Source organism: Neofelis nebulosa, chromosome X, assembly GCF_028018385.1.
Source record: "Neofelis nebulosa isolate mNeoNeb1 chromosome X, mNeoNeb1.pri, whole genome shotgun sequence".
Lineage (NCBI taxonomy): Eukaryota > Metazoa > Chordata > Mammalia > Carnivora > Felidae > Neofelis > Neofelis nebulosa.
In genome coordinates, this window is record NC_080800.1 from 104,847,334 (window position 1) to 104,868,665 (window position 21,332).

The following is a 21,332-nucleotide window of genomic DNA, read 5'->3' on the forward strand; positions in this document are numbered from 1 at the left end:
GTCAAAACCTTAACAATTTTATGAAAGACCTGAACCTGTAAATCCAAGACACAAAATAAACTAAAATTAGGAAAAATCCAAAGAGATGCACACCAAGACATGTTATAATCAAATTGTTAAAGTCAAAGACAAAGAATTTTGAAGTTAGCAGTGAAGTAAAATTCATCATGTATAAGGAATCTTCAATATGATTAACAGATATTGAAAAATTAGAACCCTTATGCACTACATTGGTGGGGAGAATATAACATGGTGTTACTTTCATGGATATAGTATGGAGGCTCCTAAAAAATGGAAAATACAGCTACCATATTATCTATCAATCACACTTTTGGGTATTTATTCAAATAATTGAAAACAGGATCTCAAAGAAATATTTTCACTCCCATGTTTATTGCCCCATTATTCTCAATAGTCAAGAGATGGAAACAACTTAAATGTTCATCAATGTATGATCTATTATCATCTATGATCTATCTATCTATCTATCTATCTATCATCTATCTATCTATCATCTATCTGTCTGTGCATCTATCTATGTAATCTACGTGTATCTATCCAATTTGTGTTATTCAGGATTAAAAAAATAAGGCAATCCTATCATATACTAAAACATGTATGAACCTTGAACACATTATGCTAAGTGTCATGAGCCAGTCACAGAAGGGCAAATGCTTCATGATTGCAGCTAAATGAGGTAAATATACTCTTGAAACTCATAGAAACAGAAAGTAGAATGGTTGTTGTCAGGGGTTGGGGTGGGGGACATATGGGAGTTTTCTGTTCAATGGATATAGAGTTTCAGTCATCCAAGATGAAAAAGTTGCAGATATATGTTGGAACCCAACACATACCTAGTTAATAATATTGTAGTGCACACTTAAAAATCCTTTAATAGGATAGATTTCACATTGTGCGTTTTTACCACACACAAAAAAATGAGTGTTGCTGAGCATGTGAAAAAATTGTAACCTTTGTATACTGCTAATAGGAATATAAAATAGTATAGCAACTGTAGAAAACAATTTGGCTGTTCCCCAAACAGCTATTCATAGAATTGCTACATGACACTACAATACTCCTAGGTATATATCCAAAAGTATTGAAATCAGGTCTCAAAGAGATACTTCTACATCACTGTTCATTGCAACCTCATTCATAATAGCCAAAAGTTGGAAATAACCTGTGTCCATCAATAGATGTATGCATAAAAATATGTGTTACATACATATAATGGAATATTATTTAGCCATAAAAAAGAATGAAGTTCTAATATATGCCACAATGTGGATAAAGTTTGGAAACATTATGTTAAGTGGAATTAACCAGACACAAAAGAATAAATATTTTGTGAATAAATTTATATGCAATACCTAAAATAAACATATTCATACTGATACAAAATATATTAGAAATTCCTGGGGATTGTGAGCAGGGTAAAATAGGGAGTTACTGCTTAATTGTTACACACCTTCTGTTTGAGGGGATGAACATTTTTTGAAATAAGTGGTGGTGATGGTAGCACAACACTGTGAATGTAACTAGTGCTATTGAATTGTATACTTAAAATGGTTAAAATGGCAAATTTTATGTTACATGTATTCTTCCATAATTAAAAATATTAATAACATAATATATGAAGAACTGAGTTATACAGTTTTAATGAGTGCATTATATAGTATGTGAGTAATATTTCAATAAAGCTGTTAAGGAATTTTATAGTCATCTCTAAAATTTGTCCATCATTATGTGTGTGAGTTTGTGTGTGCACATGTGTGTAGTGGTTGTGGTGGTAGGGTTGCAGGGATGAAATCTCTACATGAAAAAAAAAGTGTGTCTAATTGTAGATAAGTAAATTATCATATACTTTTAAACTATCTTAAAATCATTCTTACTAAATATTTGTGAAGTAAAACAAAAATGAGTAAATTATTCTTCAACTTAACTATTTTCTTATTTATTAAATTTGAAAAAAAATCTTCATAAAGAATACCACTAGCATTAATTTCTAAACATCACACATTAGTTGATGATCAGTTGACATCAACTGATGAATGGATAATGAAATTGTGGTTTATATACACAATGGAATACTACATGGCAATGAGAAAGAATGAAATATGGCCTTTTGTAGCATCGTGGATGGAACTAGACAGTGTTATGCTAAGTGAAATAAGTCATACAGAGAAAGACAGATACCATATGTTTTCACTCTTATGTGCATCCTGAGAAACTCAACAGAAGACCATGGGGGAGGGGAAGGAAAAAAAAAAAGGTTAGAGAGGGAGGGAGCCAAAACATAAGAGACTCTTAAAAACTGAAAACAAACTGAGTGTTGATGGGGGGTGGGAGGGAGGGGAGGGTGGTTGATGGATATCGAGGAGGGCACCTGTTGGAATGAGCACTGCGTGCTGTATGGAAACCAATTTTACAATACATTTCATATTAAAAAAATAAACATCACACATTATTTATTATAGTTAAGCCAGTTCCTCTTTAGAAAATTCATGGAATCTCACAATTGGAAATAATTTTAAACATCCTCTAATTCAACCTTTTCTATGATACCTATAGTCTGAAAATGACTGAATTTGTGTCAGTATTAACTTTTTTGGAGTTTTTCTTAGGGGAAATCTATTTAAGACTTTATAAATACTGCAATTCATTAATTTATGATAAATGGGTGATGAATAAATGGAAATTTGACTGCATGCACTCTAAACCAAGCAACACTTTGTAAGTTAACTGAGAGTAAAAAGTCTAATTTAAAGCAGTTCAGATATTTAAACAGAACTTCAAATAAAATTTATTACAAAGCAAATTTACTTCTTGAAATATTTCTGCTATTAATTATTACTTACTGCTACATTTGCATAGTATTATAGTATTCTAGCCTTCTACTTTGAAAGTTCTCTTTATACTTATTGCATTCAGGTAATGAAATGAGGAATACATATTTGTGTGTATGTGTGTGTATGTGTATGTTGTGTGAACCCTCACAAGGTAAGGACTATTATTTTTATGTTAGGTGGGAAGATAATATATATTTATTTAAATTTAAAATGGGTTTTTTTCATTGGCTAGGTCATACAAATTATTGGAAACAGCAGCTCATGTTTTTATTAACTATTCTATATCTTCTACCACAGAGAACCTTGTTAATGAAAATGTGTTCAATGGACCAATATCATCATCATCTTCTGGAACTCATTAAAAATAAAAACCTTGAGCCACAATCCAGATCTATTGAATCAGAATCTGCATTTTAACAAGCTCCTAAAGTAATTCATATGCCCATGAAAGTTCAAGAGGTATTGACATAGCCCTATAGACTTCTATTAATTCACTTTGGTTCAAATAAACAACCTAACAGTAGTGTGAAGGAGCAACACATTTGTTTACTCATGATTATTTGGGTAGTTAATTTTGGCTTGGTACAGCTGAGATGTTTCTGTTATGTGTGTCACCTGTGTTCCCTTATGTGTTTGTAGTTAGAGGTTGGTATTCTCATTCACATGTCTAGCGAATGGCTGCCTGTCACCAGGTGTGATGGAGGAAACTGGGAGATGTGTTATCCATTATTAAGCAGGATAGCCCAGGTTCTTTCACATAGTTATAGTTACAGTGTTCCCAAGAGCAGCAAGAGAGGAAATTGCCCCAGCAGTTTTCAAACCTTGGTTTGTGTCATGTCTGCTAATGTCCAATTAAGCAAATTAAGTCATATGACAAAACCCAGATCTTGAATCAAATGGATTCAAGACAGATTCCACCTCTTGATGAGAGGAGTTGCAAAGTTTGATCAGACAGAAGGACATTGGTGATAAGAATGTGAAGAATCTGATAGTTTTATCATCTACTACAGGCTTCTGCATAAAATATCCACTATCTTTCTATTTCCTAACGAAGACAAATCTAATTTGCTGATGCTTTATTCTCTACCAAATAAATAGACATAATCCAAGAAACATTGAGGCAAATGGACTCAGGCTGGTTACAATCTTCATGGCCTCTTCCTTTTCACTGGCAAAGAAAAAGTAGCTGATCTCAGAAGGTATAATAATTGCATATTGTTTCTTAAGGAAGTCAATTTATAGATTAGAGATTGAATGATCTAGTAAACATATATTAATGTAGTAACACAGGTCACATCTGTGACACAGTATCTCACATTAGATAATGATTGAAGTTACTCATAACTATGTGCACATGTATGCTTGTTTGTAATTTGCAAGAATTTAAAGTACACAGAGACAAAATCTGAGAAAGTCACAAGTTGTGATCATATACTTAACCAAGAAAGACTTTAAAGATTTCTCAAGCTCTACAGACATACAATTAACATTACTAACATCAAAGTGCAACAAAACCTTAACCATGGCTAAATAAACTTCAATTTCTTATTAGAATTGTTTTCCTTATTCTGCTTTATTTCTGCCTAAAAGGCAAATATTACATAATCCATACACAATTACTCATACTTAATACACAAATAGGAACTAGCAGAGTATCTGGCACACTTGAGTATTAGTAATTGTTATTGAATTAACATATACCTTACATTTGAGTAAAAGTTTATAGTTTTTGCATACCTTTCTAACTCAAATTTCATAATAAATTCATAAGTTAGATACAAATATTTTTTTCCTTAAAGTAGAAAAATGAAAGCTCAAGAGAGGTCTGAGTATCTCAATACATTCAGTTCAGACTCTTATTCCATCTCAATATACAGGCCTTCTAATAAGTGCAGGCAAAGAAACTGTAAGATCTCCAATCATCAAAAAAGTATCAAAATATGTTGCCTACATGATATTACAAATGCAAAAACTTGGAAAAATATATTGGAATTGGTCTTTAACAAAAGGTTTTGAACTCAATATTTGTTTAGATAAGTATGTATGTATGTATGTATGTATGTATGTATTATAATTTATTGTCCAGTTAGCTAACATGAAGTGTATGCAGTGTGCTCTTGGTTTTGGGGGTAGATTGCCGTGATCCATCATTTACACACAACACCCAGTGCTTATTCCAACAAGTGCCCTTTTCAATGCCCATCAACCGTTTACCCCCATCTCCATCCCCCCACCTACCTTCAGTTTGTTCTCTGCATTTAAGAATCTCTTATGATTTGCCTCCCTCTATGTTTGAAACTATTCTTTCCCCTTCCCTCCCCCCATAGACTTATGTTAAATTTCTCAAGTTCTACATATGAGTGAAAATATATGGTATCTGTCTTTCTTTGACTAATTTCAGTTAGCATAATACCCTCCAGTTCCATCCATGTTGTTGCAAATGGTAGGATTTCATTCTTTCTCATTGCCAAGTAGTATTCCATTCTATATATAAACCACATCTTCTTTATCCATTCATCAGTTGATGGACATTTAAGCTATTTCCATAATATGGCTATTGTTGAAGTGCTACTATAAACATTGGGATACAAGTGCCCCTATGAATCAGCATTCCTGTATCCTTTGGATAAATCCTAGTAGCGCTATTTCTGGGTCATACAGTAGTTTTATTTTTAATTTTTTGAGGAACCTCCACACTGTTTTCCAGAGTGGCTGCACCAGTTTGCATTCCAACCAACAGTATAAGAGGGTTCTTGTTTCTCCACATCCTTGCTAATCTCTGTTGTTTCCTGAGGTGTTAATTTTAGTCCCTCAGACTGGTGTGAGGTAGTATCTCAATGTAGCTTTGATTTGCATTTCCCTAATGATGAGTGACACTGAGCATCTTTTCATGTGTCTGTTGACCATCTGGATGTCTTTGGAAAAGTGTCTATTCACATCTTGTGCCCATTTCTTCACTGGATTATTTTTCAGGTGTTGAGTTTGGTAAATTCTTTATAGATTTTGGATACTAGCCCTTTATCTGATATGTTATTTGCAAATATCTTTCCCATTCCATCGGTTGCCTTTTAGTTTTATTGATTGTCCTTTGTGGTGCAGAAGAGGCCCCAAGAGTTCATTTTTGCTTTTACTTCCCTTACCTTCAGAGACATGTCAAGCAAGAAATTGCTGCAGTTGAGGTCAAAAAGATTGTTGCCTATTTTCTCCTTTAGGGTTTTGTTGGTTTCCTGTCTCATATTTAGGTCTTTCATCCATTTTGAGTTTATTTTTGTGTATGGTATAAGAAAGTGGCCCAGTTTCATTCTTCTGCATGTTGCTGTCCAGTTTTCCCAGCACCATTTGTAAAGAGACTGTCTTTTTTCCATTGGATATTCTTTCCTGCTTTGTCAAAGATTAGTTGGCCATACATTGGTGGGTCCAATTCTGGGTTCTCTTTTCTATTTCATTGGTCTCTGTGCCTGTTCTTGTGCCAGTACCATACTGTCTTGATAATTAAGGCTTTGTAGTAGAGGTTAAAGTCCAGGACTGTGATGCCTCTCGCTTTGTTTTTTGTTTGTTTGTTTGTTTTTTCAAACATAACTTTTGCTATTTGGGGTCTATTGTGGTTCCATACAAATTTTAGGATTGTTTATTCTAGCTTTGAGAAGAATGCCAGTGCAATTTTGATTGGGATTGCATTCAATATGTAGATTGCTTTGGGTAGTACTTTGGGTAGTATTGACATTTTAACAATATTTGTTTTTCCAATCCATAAGCATGGAATGCTTTTCCAATTCTTTGTGTCTTCTTCACTTTCCTTCATAATTTTCCTACAGTTTTCAGCATACAGATCTTTTACATCTTGAGTTAGGTTTATTCCTAGGTGCTTTATGGTTCTTGGTGCAATTGTAAATGATATCAATTTCTGGATTTCTCTTTCCATTGCTTCATTATTGTTGTATAGGATTGCAACTCATGTCTGTACATTGATTTTGTATCCTGTGACGTTGCTAAATTCATGTATCAGTTCTAGCTTCTTTTTAGTGGAAGCTTTCAGATTTTCCACGTAGAGTATCATGTCATCTGTGAAAAGTGAAAGTTTGACTTCTTCTTTGCCAATTTTGATGCCTTTTATTTCATTTTGTTGCCTGATTGCTGATGCTAGGACTTCCAACACTAATTTAAACAACAGTGGTGAGAGTGGAAATCCCTGTCGTGTTCCTGATCTCAGGAGGAAAGCTCTCAGTTTTTCTCTATTGATGATGATATTAGCTATGGGCTCTTCATATATGGCTTTTATGATGTTAAGGCACATTCTTAATATCCCAACTTTCTTGAGGGTTTTTATTAAGGAAGGATTCTGTATTTTTTCAAATTATTTTTCTACATCTATTGACAGGATCATATGGTTCTTATCCTTGTATCTATTAATGTGATGTATCACATTGATTGATTTGTAAATATTGAACTAGACTTGCAGCCCAATAATGAATCCCACTTGATCATGGTAAATAATTCTTTAGTTTTACTGTTGAATTTGATTAGCTAGTATCTTGTTGAGAAATTTTGCATCCATGTTCATCAGGGACATTGGCCTGTAATTCCCCTTTTTTGTGGGGTCTCTGCCTGGTTTGGGAATCATAGTATGCTGTCTTCATAGAAAGAGTTTGGAAGCTTTCTTCACACCCCCCCCCCTTTTTTTTTGGAACAGCTTGAGAAGGATAGGGATTAACTCGGCTTTATTTTTTTTTCTGTTAAGTTCTTGCTTTATTTATTACCAAGGATGGTTGCTTCCTGAAACCCAGCACTATATTAGCATTCTGCATGTCACTGTGGTTCTTTTTTTTTTTAATATAAGAAATTTAGTGTCAAATTGGTTTCCATACAACACCCAGGGCTCATCCCAAAAAGTGCCCTCCTCAATATCCATCACCCACCCTCTCCTCTCTCCCACCCCCCATCAACCCTCAGTTTGTTCTCAGTTTTTACCAGTCTCTTATGTTTTGGCTCTCTCCCACTCTAACCTCTTTTTTTTTCCTTCCCTTCCCCCATGGGTTTCTGTTAAGTTTCTTAGGATCCACATAAGAGTGAAACCATATGGTATCTGTCTTTCTCTGTATGACTTATTTCACTTAGCATCACACTCTCCAGTTCCATCCACGTTGCTACAAAAGGCCATATTTCATTCTTTCTCATTACCACGTAGTATTCCATTGTGTATGTAAACCACAATTTCTTTATCCATTCATCAGTTGATGGACATTTAGGCTCTTTCCATAATTTGGCTATTGTTGAGAGTGCTGCTATAAACATTGGGGTACAAGTGCCCCTATGCATCAGTACTCCTCTATCCCTTGGATAAATTCCTAGCAGTGCTATTGCTGGGTCATAGGGTAGGTCTATTTTTAGTTTTCTGAGGAACCTCCACACTGCTTTCCAGAGCGGCTGCACCAATTTGCATTCCCACCAACAGTGCAAGAGGGTTCCCGTTTCTCCACATCCTCGCCAGCATCTATAGTCTCCTGATTTGTTCATCTTGGCCACTCTGACTGGCGTGAGGTGATATCTGAGTGTGGTTTTGATTTGTATTTCCCTGATCAGGAGCGACATTGAACATCTTTTCATGTGCCTGTTGGCCATCTGGATGTCTTCTTTAGAGAAGTGTCTATTCATGTTTTCTGCCCATTTCTTCACTGGGTTATTTGTTTTTCGGGTGTGGAGTTTGGTGAGCTCTTTATAGATTTTGGATACTAGCCCTTTGTCCGATATGTCATTTGCAAATATCTTTTCCCATTCCGTTGGTTGCCTTTTAGTTTTGTTGGTTGTTTCCTTTGCTGTGCAGAAGCTTTTTATCTTCGTAAGGTCCCAGTAATTCACATTTGCTTTTAATTTCCTTGCCTTTGGGGATGTGTCGAGCAAGAGATTGCTACGGCTGAGGTCAGAGAGGTCTTTTCCTGCTTTCTCCTCTAAGGTTTTGATGGTTTCCTATCTCACATTCAGGTCCTTTATCCCTTTTGAGTTTATTTTTGTGAACGGTGTGAGAAAGTGGTCTAGTTTCAACCTTCTGCATGTTGCTGTCCAGTTCTCCCAGCACCATTTGTTAAAGAGACTGTCTTTTTTCCATTGGATGTTCTTTCCTGCTTTGTCAAAGATGAGTTGGCCATACGTTTGTGGGTCTAGTTCTGGGGTTTCATTTCTATTCCATTGGTCTATGTGTCTGTTTTTGTGCCAATACCATGCTGTCTTGGTTATGACAGCTTTGTAGTAGAGGCTAAAGTCTGGGATTGGGATGCCTCCTGCTTTGGTCTTCTTCTTCAAAATTACTTTGGCTATTCGGGGCCTTTTGTGGTTCCATATGAATTTTAGGATGGCTTGTTCTAGTTAAGAGAAGAATGCTGGTGCAATTTTGATTGGGATTGCATTGAATGTGTAGATAGCTTTGGGTAGTATTGACATTTTGACAATATTTATTCTTCTAATCCATGAGCAGGGAATGTCTTTCCATTTCTTTATATCTTCTTCAATTACCTTCATAAGCTTTCTATAGTTTTCAGCATACAGATCTTTTACATCTTTGGTTAGATTTATTCCTAGGTATTTTATGCTTCTTGGTGCAATTGTGAATGGGATCAGTTTCTTTATTTGTCTTTCTGTTGCTTCAGTGTTAGTGTATAAGAATGCAACTGATTTCTGTACATTGATTTTGTATCCTGCAACTTTGCTGAATTCATGCATCAGTTCTAGCAGACTTTTGGTGGAGTCTATCGGATTTTCCATGGATAATATCATGTCATCTGCAAAAAGCGAAAGCTTGACTTCATCTTTGCCAGTTTTGATGCCTTTGATTTCCTTTTGTTGTCTGATTGCTGATGCTAGAACTTCCAGCACTATGTTAAACAAAAGCGGTGAGAGTGGGCATCCCTGTCGTGTTCCTGATCTCAGGGAAAAAGCTCTCAGTTTTTCCGCATTGAGGATGATGTTAGCTGTGGGCTTTTCATAAATGGCTTTTATGATCTTTAAGTATGTTCCTTCTATCCCGACTTTCTCAAGGGTTTTTATTAAGAAAGGGTGCTGGATTTTGTCAAAGGCCTTTTCTGCATCGATTGACAGGATCATATGGTTCTTCTCTTTTTTTTCATTAATGTGATGTATCACGTTGATTGATTTGCGAATGTTGAACCAGCCCTGCATCCCAGGAATGAATCCCCCTTGATCATGGTGAATAATTCTTTTTATATGCCATTGAATTCGATTTGCTAGTATCTTATTGAGAATTTTTGCATCCATATTCATCAGGGATATTGGCCTGTAGTTCTCTTTTTTTACTGGGTCTCTGTCTGGTTTAGGAATCAAAGTAATACTGGCTTCATAGAATGAGTCTGGAAGTTTTCCTTCCCTTTCTATTTCTTGGAATAGCTTGAGAAGGATAGGTATTATCTCTGCTTTAAACATCTGGTAGAACTCCCCTGGGAAGCCATCTGGTCCTGGACTCTTATTTGTTAGGAGATTTTTGATAACTGATTCAATTTCTTCACTGGTTATGGGTCTGTTCAAGCTTTCTATTTCCTCCTGATTGAGTTTTGGAAGAGTGTGGGTGTTTAGGAATTTGTCCATTTCTTCCAGGTTGTCCAATTTGTTGGCATATAATTTTTCATAGTATTCCCTGATAATTGTTTGTATCTCTGAGGGATTGGTTGTAATAATTCCATTTTCATTCATGATTTTATCTATTTGGTTCATCTCCCTTTTCTTTTTGAGAAGCCTGGCTAGAGGTTTGTCAATTTTGTTTATTTTTTCAAAAAACCAACTCTTGGTTTTGTTGATCTGCTCTACAGTTTTTGTAGATTCTATATTGTTTATTTCTGCTCTGATCTTTATATTTCTCTTCTTCTACTGGGTTTAGGCTGCCTTTGCTGTTCTGCTTCTATTTCCTTTAGGTGTGCTGTTAGATTTTGTATTTGGGATTTTTCTTGTTTCTGGAGATAGGCCTGGATAGCAATGTATTTTCCTCTCAGGACTGCCTTCGCTGCGTCCCAAAGCATTTGGATTGTTGTATTTTCATTTTCGTTTGTTTCCATATATTTTTTAATTTCTTCTCTAATTGCCTGGTTGACCCACTCATTCGTTAGTAGGGTGTTCTTTAACCTCCATGCTTTTGGAGGTTTTCCAGACTTTTTCCTGTGGTTGATTTCAAGCTTCATAGCATTGTGGTCTGAAAGTATGCATGGTATAATTTCAATTCTTGTCTCCTTATGAAGGGCTGTTTTGTGACCCAGTATAGGATCTATCTTGGAGAATGTTCTATGTGCACTCGAGAAGAAAGTATATTCTGTTGCTTTGGGATGCAGTGTTCTAAGTATATCTGTCAAGTCCATCTGATCCAATGTATCATTCAGGGCCCTTCTTTCTTTATTGACCGTGTGTCTAGATGATCTATCCATTTCTGTAAGTGGAGTGTTAAAGTCCGCTGCAATTACCACATTGTTGTCAATAAGGTTGCTTATGTTTATGAGTAATGGTTTTATATATTTGGGGGCTCCAATATTCGGCGCATAGACATTTATAATTGTTAGGTCTTCCTGATGGATAGACCCTGTAATTATTATATAATGCCCTTCTTCATCTCTTGTTACAGCCTTTAGTTTAAAGTCTAGTTTGTCTGATATAAGTATGGCTACTCCAGCTTTCTTTTGGCTTCCAGTAGCATGATAAATAGTTCTCCATCCCCTCACTCTCAATCTAAAGGCGTCCTCAGATCTAAAATGAGTCTCTTGTAGACAGCAAATAGATGGGTCTTGTTTTTTTATCCACTTTGATACCCTATGTCTTTTGGTTGGTGCATTTAATCCATTTACATTCAGTGTTATTATAGAAAGATATGGGTTTAGAGTCATTGTGATGTCTGTATGTTTTATGCTTGTAGCGATGTCTCTGGTACTTTGTCTCACAGGATCCCCCTTAGGATCTCTTGTAGGGCTGGTTTAGTGGCGACAAATTCCTTCAGTTTTTGTTTGTTTGGGAAGACCTTTACCTCTCCTTCTATTCTAAATGACAGACTTGCTGCATAAAGGATTCTCGGCTGCATATTTTTCCTGTTTAGCACACTGAAGATCTCATGCCAATCCTTTCTGACCTGCCTAGTTTCAAAAGAGAGATCAGTCATGAGTCTTATAGGTCTCCCTTTATATGTGAGGGCACATTTATCCCTTGCTGCTTTCAGAATTTTCTCTTTATCCTTGTATTTTGCCAGTTTGACTATGATATGTCGTGCAGAAGATCTATTCAAGTTACGTCTGAAGGGAGTTCTCTGTGCCTCTTGGATTTCAATGCCTTTTTCCTTCCCCAGTTCAGGGAAGTTCTCAGCTATAATTTCTTCAAGTACCCCTTCAGCACCTTTCCCTCTCTCTTCCTCCTCTGGGATACCAATTATGCGTATATTATTTCTTTTTAGTGTATCACTTTGTTCTCTAATTTTCCCCTCATACTCCTGGATTTTTTTATCTCTCTTTCTCTCAGCTTCCTCTTTTTCCATAACTTTATCTTCTAGTTCACCTATTCTCTCCTCTGCCTCTTCAATCCTAGCCGTCTTCATTTCCATTTTGTTTTGCATTTCATTTAAAGCGCTTTTCAGCTCCTCATGTCTGTTCCTTAGTCCCTTGATCTCTGTAGCAAGAGATTCTCTGCTGTCCTCTATACTGTTTTCAAGCCCAGCGATTAATTTTATGACTATTATTCTAAATTCACTTTCTGTTATATTATTTAAATCCTTTTTGATCAGTTCATTAGCTGTTGCTATTTCCTGGAGATTCTTCTGAGGGGAATTCTTCCGTTTGGTCATTTTGGATAGTCCTTGGAGTGGTGAGGACCTGCAGGGCACTTCCCCTGTGGTGTGGTGTATAAGTGGAGTTGGTGGGCGGGTCCGCAGTCCGACCTTATGTCTGCCCCCAGCCCACCGCTGGGGCCACAGTCAGACTGGTGTGTGCCTTCTCTTCCCCTCTCCTAGGGGCGGGATTCACTGTGGGGTGGTGTGGCCCGTCTGGGCTACTTGCACACTGCCAGGCTTGTGGTGCTGGGGATCTGGCATATTAGCTGGGGTGGGTAGGCAATGTGCACGGGGGCAGGAGTGGCAGGCTTAGCTCGCTTCTCCTTAGGTGATCCACTTCAGGAGGGGCCCTGTGTCAGCGGGAGGGAGTCAGATCCGCTGCCGGAGGTTTGGCTTTGCAGAAGCACAGAGTTGGGTGTTTGCGTGGAGCGAGCAAGTTCCCTGGCAGGAACTGGTTCCCTTTGGGATTTTGGCTGGGGAATGGGCGGGGGAGATGGCCCTGGCGAGCACCTTTGTTCCCCACCAAACTGAGCTCTGTCGTCTGGGGGCTCAGCAGGTCTCCCTCCCTTTGTCCTCCAGCCTTCCCACTTTCTGAGCAGAGCTGTTAACTTATGACCTTCCAGACGCTAAGTCGCGCTTGCTGTCAGAACACACTCCGTCCAGCCCCTCTGCTTTTGCAAGCCAGACTTGGGGGCTCTGCTTGGCTGGTGAGCTGCCCTTCCGCCCCAGCTCCCTCCCACCAGTCCATGGAGCGGGCACTGCCTCGCCACCCTTCCTACCCTCTTCGGTCGGTCTCTCGTCTGCGCTTGGCTCTGGAGACTCCGTTCTGCTAATCCTCTGGTGGTTTTCTGGGTTATTTAGGCAGGTGAAGGTGGAATCTAAGTGATCAGCAGGATGCGCAGTGAGCCCAGCGTCCGCCTACGCTGCCATCTTCTTCAATCCTCTAACTAGGCTTTAAATGTCTGGTCAACTTGCCCTGGGAAGCTGTGTGGCCCAGGACTCTTATTTATGGGACATTTGTGATAACTGATTCAATTTCATTGCTGCTTATGTGTCTGTTCAAATTTTCTATTTTTCCCATTTGAATGGTCTTATTGTGTGGTGTCCTCCAGGTTGTCCAGTTTGCTGGCATATAATTTCTCATAGTAGTCTCTGAGAGTTGTTTGTATTTCTGTGGTGTTGGTTGTGATCTCTCCTCTTTCATTTATGACTGTATCTTTGGGTCCTCTCTCTTTTCTTTTTCAGAAGTCTGGCTAGGGATTTATCAATTTCATTTACTTTTTCAAAACAACAGCTCTTAGATTCGTTGATCTGTTCTACTGTTTTTCTTTTTGGGGATTCTGTATTGTTCATTTCTGGTATAATTTTTATTATTTCTCTTCTTATGCTGGCTGTGGGGTTTCTTTGTTGTTCTGCTTCTAGTTACTTTAGGTGTGCTGGTAGATTTTGTATTTAGGGATTTTCTTGTTTGTTGAGAAAGGTTTGGACTATCATGTTTTCATTTTCATCTGCTTCGATATATTTTTTTTAATTTCTTCTTAATTGTCTGGTTGATCCATTCATTCTTTAGTAGAATGTTATTTAATCTCCATGCATTTGGAGGCTTTCCAAATTTTTTCCTGTGCTTGATTCCAAGTTTCATAGCGTTGTGATCAGAAAATATGCATGGTATGATCTCAATTCTTTTATATGTGTGGAGGACAGTTTTGTGACCCAGTATGTGATCTAAGTTGGAGAATGTTCCATGTGCACTCAAAAAGAATGTATATTCTCCTGCTTTTGGATAAGAAAGTTCTGAATATATCTGTCAAGTCCATCTGGTCCAGTGCAGCATTCACGGCCATTGTTTCTTTATTGATTTTTTTTGCCACGATAATCTGTCCATTGCTGTGGAGAAGATCCATTCCTGTTAAATTTGAAGGGAGTTGTATGTACCTCCTGGATTTGGATGTCCATTTCCTTCCCCAAATTAGGGAAGTTCCCAGCTATAATTTGCTCAAGTAAACCTTCTGCTTCTTTCTCTGTTTCTTATACTTATGAAACTCCTATGAATCGGGTATTATTACATTTCATTGAATCACTTAGTTCTTTAATTCTCCCCTTGTGGTACATGTAGTATTTTATTAGCTCTCTTTTTCTTGGCTTCATCACTTTCCATAATTTTGTCTTCTATTTCAGTTAACCTCTGTTCTGCCTCCTCCATCCTTGCTGTCACTGCAACTAGTTTATTTTGCACTTCATTTATAGCATTTCTTAATTCATCATGACTATTTCTTAGTTCCTTGATGTCTGCAGCAATAGATTCTCTGCTGTCTTCTCTGCTTCTTTCAAGCCCAGATGTTTGTCTTATGATTCTTATTCTAAATTCTTGCTCAGTTCTATTGTTTATATATGTTTTGAGCAGTTCTCTAGCTTTCATTTCTTCCTGGAATTTCTTTTGAGAATTCTTCTTTTTCATCATATTGGCTAGTTTTCTGTCCCTTATGTGCTTTAATAGCTTGTTAAGAGTCCTGCATCTGTGAGCACTACTATATTAAAAAGGGGCCATGCACTGTCCAGGGTCTGGCCCTTTAGAAGGTGTTTTTGGAGTGGGTTTCATGCTCTCCATTCTTGTGACTCCGGTTGCTTTATCTCCCTACTAATAGTGGTGGTTTGGGCCTTCCACCAGGTGTGCTTTGTTTGTTGAAGTGTACCTGGGGGAAAAAAATTAAAAAATGGATAGTGGTGGTGGAAGAGGCCTTATCCCATACAAAAATAAATGACAGGGGCAGTGAAAAGGAAAAGGAAAAAAAATTGACCAGGGCCGAGAATCAGAGAAACTATATGGCTTAGTCCAGAGAGAGGAAAATAAGAAGATACAAGTATAAAAAGAATAGATAAAATTGTCTGCTGAAACAAACCAAAAGCCAGAATAACCAGACTAGATAAGGGAAGATATAAGAGGAAAAAAAGGATGAAAAAATATAAATCTCTAAATAAAATAAGAAGAATTGGCAAAGAATCAAATCAGAGAATGCAAAACCACTAGACCGATATCTGACAGTGTCTTGGAGCTGGTGGCTGCTCCGGTCTGGAGGAGGGACTTTCTGGTTCTGTCACTGTGAATCTTGCTCTGTTAGATATGCAGTTACCAGGCACAGAGGGGCGTGGTTTGATGTAGGTGAGTCTTGCCTCCACTGTAGGCCTGTTGCCCCTTCCCTGAAACCCCACATTTTTGGTGATGGGAGAAAATTGGAGACACCCCAGTCTCTCCTCCCTGGAATGGGTGTCCCAAATCCCTCTGTTCTGGCCTTATTCACATTGCCATGTGTGCACAAGAGGGCCAGTTGTGTTCTGCTCCACAGTCTCCCATGCCTCCCAGGTTCTTGGCTGGGATTCAAACCCTCATGTCTTAAAGGATCCTGCTCTGTGGGTCCTGGATCCAGGGAAATGCCACTCCACCCAGCCTGCCATCAAAGGGCCTCTGGTTGGTTGGGTGGCCTGCAGAGTCTTTTGTCCTTGGAATGGCTATTTGCCTTCTTCCCACAGCACCCAAGGAGAAGATTGCTTACTCTGACTGCATCTGGCAGCTAGCTACTGAGCTTGGGGCTGCCTCTCCACCTCCCTAGGCACATGAACAGGTTGGAGAAAGCCCCACAGTTAGAAATTTGTTCTTTCTCCATTTTTTCCATTCCCCAGTATGTGATTTTTCTCTTGTCCAAATGTAATCCTACACTTCCGCAGCCTCTCTTTCTCTTCCTTTTGTCTCTCCACAGAAAGGGATCCCTCCCCTCTCTGCCTACCCCACCAATTTTATCTCTTCAGTTCATAATCACACACCTGTGACCTGCCACATTGTCCCTGTGGGCCCCTGGAGATGTTTCTGTCACTCTGTAGCCCAGAATACTGGAATTCCAATCTTCTGACCTCAATACTGTTGTATTTGGGGGATGAGGGAACTTCAGGTCCCCCTACTTCTCCACTATGTTCTTAAGATTTTTTTCCTAATAAAAATTGAATAGCCAGAATACTCTAATATATGAACATTTTTGGTTAATAACTGTTTTATTGTAGATCATTAAAATTCTTTATAACTCTCTTATGCCAAGATAATAATCTAATTTATTAAAATATTCAAATTAGGTGACCACATAGATCAAAGGTGGTTTCTAATTTCATGTGATCTTCACTTTTCAACTAGTTTATTTTAACATTATGAAGAAACTTCTTCCTTTTTCCTTTTGCCACCTGACATTAAGGACTTTCTTTGATGAGTCATTAATATAAGTAGTTGTTAATCATTATTAATCCATGTTACACAATAAAGGAGGAAAACTAAACATTATTTTCATAGCATACTGCATTAATTGGCTGAGTAATAAAATTGTTTATAGACAATATTTATACCTAAAGATTTTTACATCTTTTAAAACAAATCTTCAAAAATAATATGCAAGTATAGCTCTTCCGGGGAAGATGACAAGTAGGAGGATTCTAAGCTCACCTCACCGCATAGATACACATAGATATACCCACATCAGTGTAAGTAACCTAGACAACTACCCCGAATATTGGCAGAACAGACTCCCCACAGCTAATCTTTGAGAAGAGACCACATTGAAAGTTGTAGAAAGGGCATAGATGAGGTCAGGGACCAAACCGAACTAGGGGACTGTCCACTGAATGAAGGAACATCACAAGTATGGAGAAGGGAGAGGAGCAGACCCCATCCAAGGAACCCCAGGCATGGGCGAGTCACAATGGAAAACTGAATCCCCATAACATGTGGCTTTGTAAACCAATGGGGGTTAACTTCGTGAGCTTCTACAATCAGTGGGGCTTAATATCTGGGTTCTTTTTTTAATTTTTTAAAAATCTTTATTTATTTTTTGAGAGAGAGAGAGAGAGAAAGAGAGACAGAGTGTGCGCAGGGGAGGAACAGAGAGAGAAGGAGATGCATAATCCGAACGAAGCAGCCTCCAGTCTCTGAGCTGTCCGCACAGACCCCGACGTGGGGCTTGAGCCCACAAACTGCGAGATCATGACCTGAGCCGAAGTTGGATGCTTAACCAACTGAGCCACCCAGGCACCCCTTAACATCTGGATTCTAAAAATCAACAGCTTGCTTCTGGGAGAGGCAGAGGAAAATATGAAATTGAGTTGCTTCCCACAAAGAGATAGTATAACAAGCAACCCTGCTAAAAAAAATTGCATAGAAGCAATTTTGTTTGAAAACACCAGGAGTATGTGGAAAAAAGTTTTATTTACTAATCTCAGAACATATGCTGGGAAGGCAAGGATCTTTAGGAGACTTCTCCAAGAACAAAAGAGCTGGAGGGTGCCATTTTTTTCCCCTGAAGTCTATATATGGACACCTGTGGGAACTAGTGGAAACGCTCTCCATCTATATTACAAACAACATGCCTGCTCCTGTACTCTCCTGTGGACCTGCCACCTCCAACCTGCCTTTGGCAGGTGTTCTCCAAAGCAGCTCCAGATCCAGCCCCACAAAAGACCAGCAAGCACCTTGCTAACACCATGAGCCTTGCCCCACATTCTCCTGCAGACCTGCCCATCCAACATGTCCAACACAGAAGTCCATCCAAAGTTATGCCACAAGCATGGCTTGTGCAAAAAACCTGAGAGTGAACAGCATCACCCCAAAGTTACTCCTGTGTTGGAAAGAGGGGAAGAAAACTACACATGTCAGCTCCATTGTGACCCCAGCCATGGGCTAAGGGCAGATATATGATGTGAATGTAAGTTTGCCCACCAACAAAAGTCTCTCAGGGGACAATACAAGGAGAGCATACTGCAGTTCCTTATGATTGCAGCACTGGCAAATGCCTGTCAGACACAATTCAATCCCAAAGCAGTCTCATATTGACACATTAACGACACAGGGACCAAACCCTGCTCACAACAGACAAAGATATCCATTGCAGATGACTAAACTGAAGGCAAACCTTGTTTAGCCAATAGTAAGGCACACACAACATACATAAAAGACACCCCTGAAGTGACAGTTTCTGGGGAATAAGGGACATCACACTATAGGAACTTTTCTTCATTAGGCCACTACTTTCAAGAGAAGGAGACATATCTGACTTATCTAACACATAGAAACAGACGCAAAGATTTAGTTAGAATGAGGATCCAGTGGAAGATTTCATAAATGAAAGAAAAGAACAACATCAGAGCAAAACAGCTATGTGAAATGGAGGTAAGTAATATGCCTGTTAGAGAATTTAAAGCAACGGCCATAAAGTTACTCATTGGACTGTTTAAAAGAGTGGGCAATCTCAGTGAGACTCTTAATAAAGAGATAAGAATAAAAAAGAACCAATCAGTGATGCAGAATTCAATAACTGACATTAAAAATACACTAGAGGGAATAAATAGTAAACTAGAAGAATCAGAAGAATGAATCAGTGATCGGGAAGACAGAGTAATGGAAAGCAATCAAACTGAACAGGATAAAGAAAAAAAGAAAAACAAAATACCAGAATAGATTAAGGGAACTCAGTAACATCATCAAATGCAATAATTATCACATAATAAGTATCACAGAAGGAGAAAAGAGAAAAAAAGGGGCAGAAAATTTATTTTAACAAATAAGCTAAAAACTTCTATAATATGGGAAAGGAAACAAAAATCCAGATAGAGGAGGCACAGAGAGCCCCCCCCCCCCAGAAAATCAACCCAAGGACATCCACACCAAGACACATAGTGATTAAAATAACAAAAAAAGTAACAATAAAGAGAGAATTTTAGGGGAGACTGGGTGGTTAAGTTGGTTGAGAGTCTGACACTTGATTTCGGCTCAAGTCATAATCTCATAGTTTGTGGGATTGAACCCCATGTTAGGCTCTGTACTAACAGTACAGAGCTGCTTGGAATTCTCTCTCTCCCTTTCTCTCTGCCCATCCCCTCATTATCTCTCTGTCTCTCAAAATAAATAAATAAACTTTAAATAAAGAGAGAGAATTTTCAAAGCAGCAAGGAAAAATAAAATATTTACATAAAAAGGAAACCCCCAAGGCTATCAGCTGTTTTTTTTTTTCAGAAGAAATTTTGTAAGCCAGAAGGGAATGGCATGATATATTCAAAGTGCTGAAATGAAAAAAAAAAAAAAAAACCTGTAACCAAGAATACTCTATCCAGCAAGGCTATCATTCAGAATAAAAAGAGAGATAAAGGGTTTCCCAGACCAAGAAAAGTTAAAAGAATTTATCTCCATTAAACCAGCCTTATAAGAAATGTTAAAGGGAATTCTTTGAGTGGAAAGGAAAGACCAGAAGCAGGAGTAAGAAAATTAGAAAGTGAAAAAGCAGTAAAATCAAGTACACCTATAAAAATCAGTCAAATGATTCACCAAATAAAAGATGTGAAGTATAACACCACATAGCTAAAAATGTGCAGGGAAAGAGAATAAAAATTTAGTGCTTTTAGAATGGGTTCAAACTTAAGTGATCAACTTAATACAGACTGCCATATGCATAAATTGTTATATATAAACCTAAGGGCAACCATAAATAAAAATTGGCAATAAATATTCAAAAAATAAAGAGAAAGGAATCCAAGTATATATCTAAAGAAAGACATCAAATGACAAGAGAAGAGAGCAAGAGAAGAAAGTAACAGTGAAGAACTACACAAACCATTGTAAAATGAAAAATGGCAGTAAGTACATACCTATCTATAATTACTTTGAATGTAAATGAAATAACTCTCCAAACAAGACATAGGATGACTAAATGGATAAAAATGCAAGACCCTTATACACGCTGCCTACAGGATATTCTTTTCAGGCATAAAGGCACATGCAGACTGAAACTGAAAGGATAGAAATTAATTTAACATGCAGATGGAAGTGAAAAGTAAGCTGGGGTAGTAATATTTGAATGAGACAAACTAGACCTTAAGACAAAGACTCTAATAAGGGACAAAGAGGAATACTATATAATAGTCATAAGAGGAATAAACCAACAAGAAGTTACCATTTATAACTTAATTTATAAGTTATAAATTTATAAGTAATTTATAAGTTATAAATACTTATGCACTCAAGATGGGAGCACCCAAATACATAAAGCAGCTATTAACAAACATAAAAGAAATAATCAATAGTAATACAATAACAGTAGGGGACCTTAACCCTCAATTTACATTAATGGATAGATTAACCAAACAGAAAATCAAAGAAGTAACAGTGCCTTTGAATGACATGCTGGACCAGATGGGTGCAACAGGTATATTTGGAACCTTCCTTCCTAAAACAGAATACTCATTCTTTTCCTTTAAAAAAATATTTATTTTGAGAAAGAGAGAGAGTGCCAGCAGGGGAGGGGCAGAAAGGGAGAGGGAGAATCCTAAGCAGGCTCCATGCCACCAGCACAGAGGCCCGTGTGGAGCTCGAACTCATGAACCATGAGATCATGACCTGAACCAAAACTAGAAGTTGGACACTTAACTGACTGAGCCACCCAAGTCCCCACATTCTTTTCAAGTGCACATGGAACATTGTCCAGAAAAGGCCACAAAACAAGTTTCAACAAATTAAAAAATATTTAAGTTATATCATGCATTTTTCTAAGCCACAGCAGTGTGAAACTAGAAATCAACCACACACACACACACACACACACACATAGACACACACACACACACACACATCTAAAAGAACACAAGTACATGGA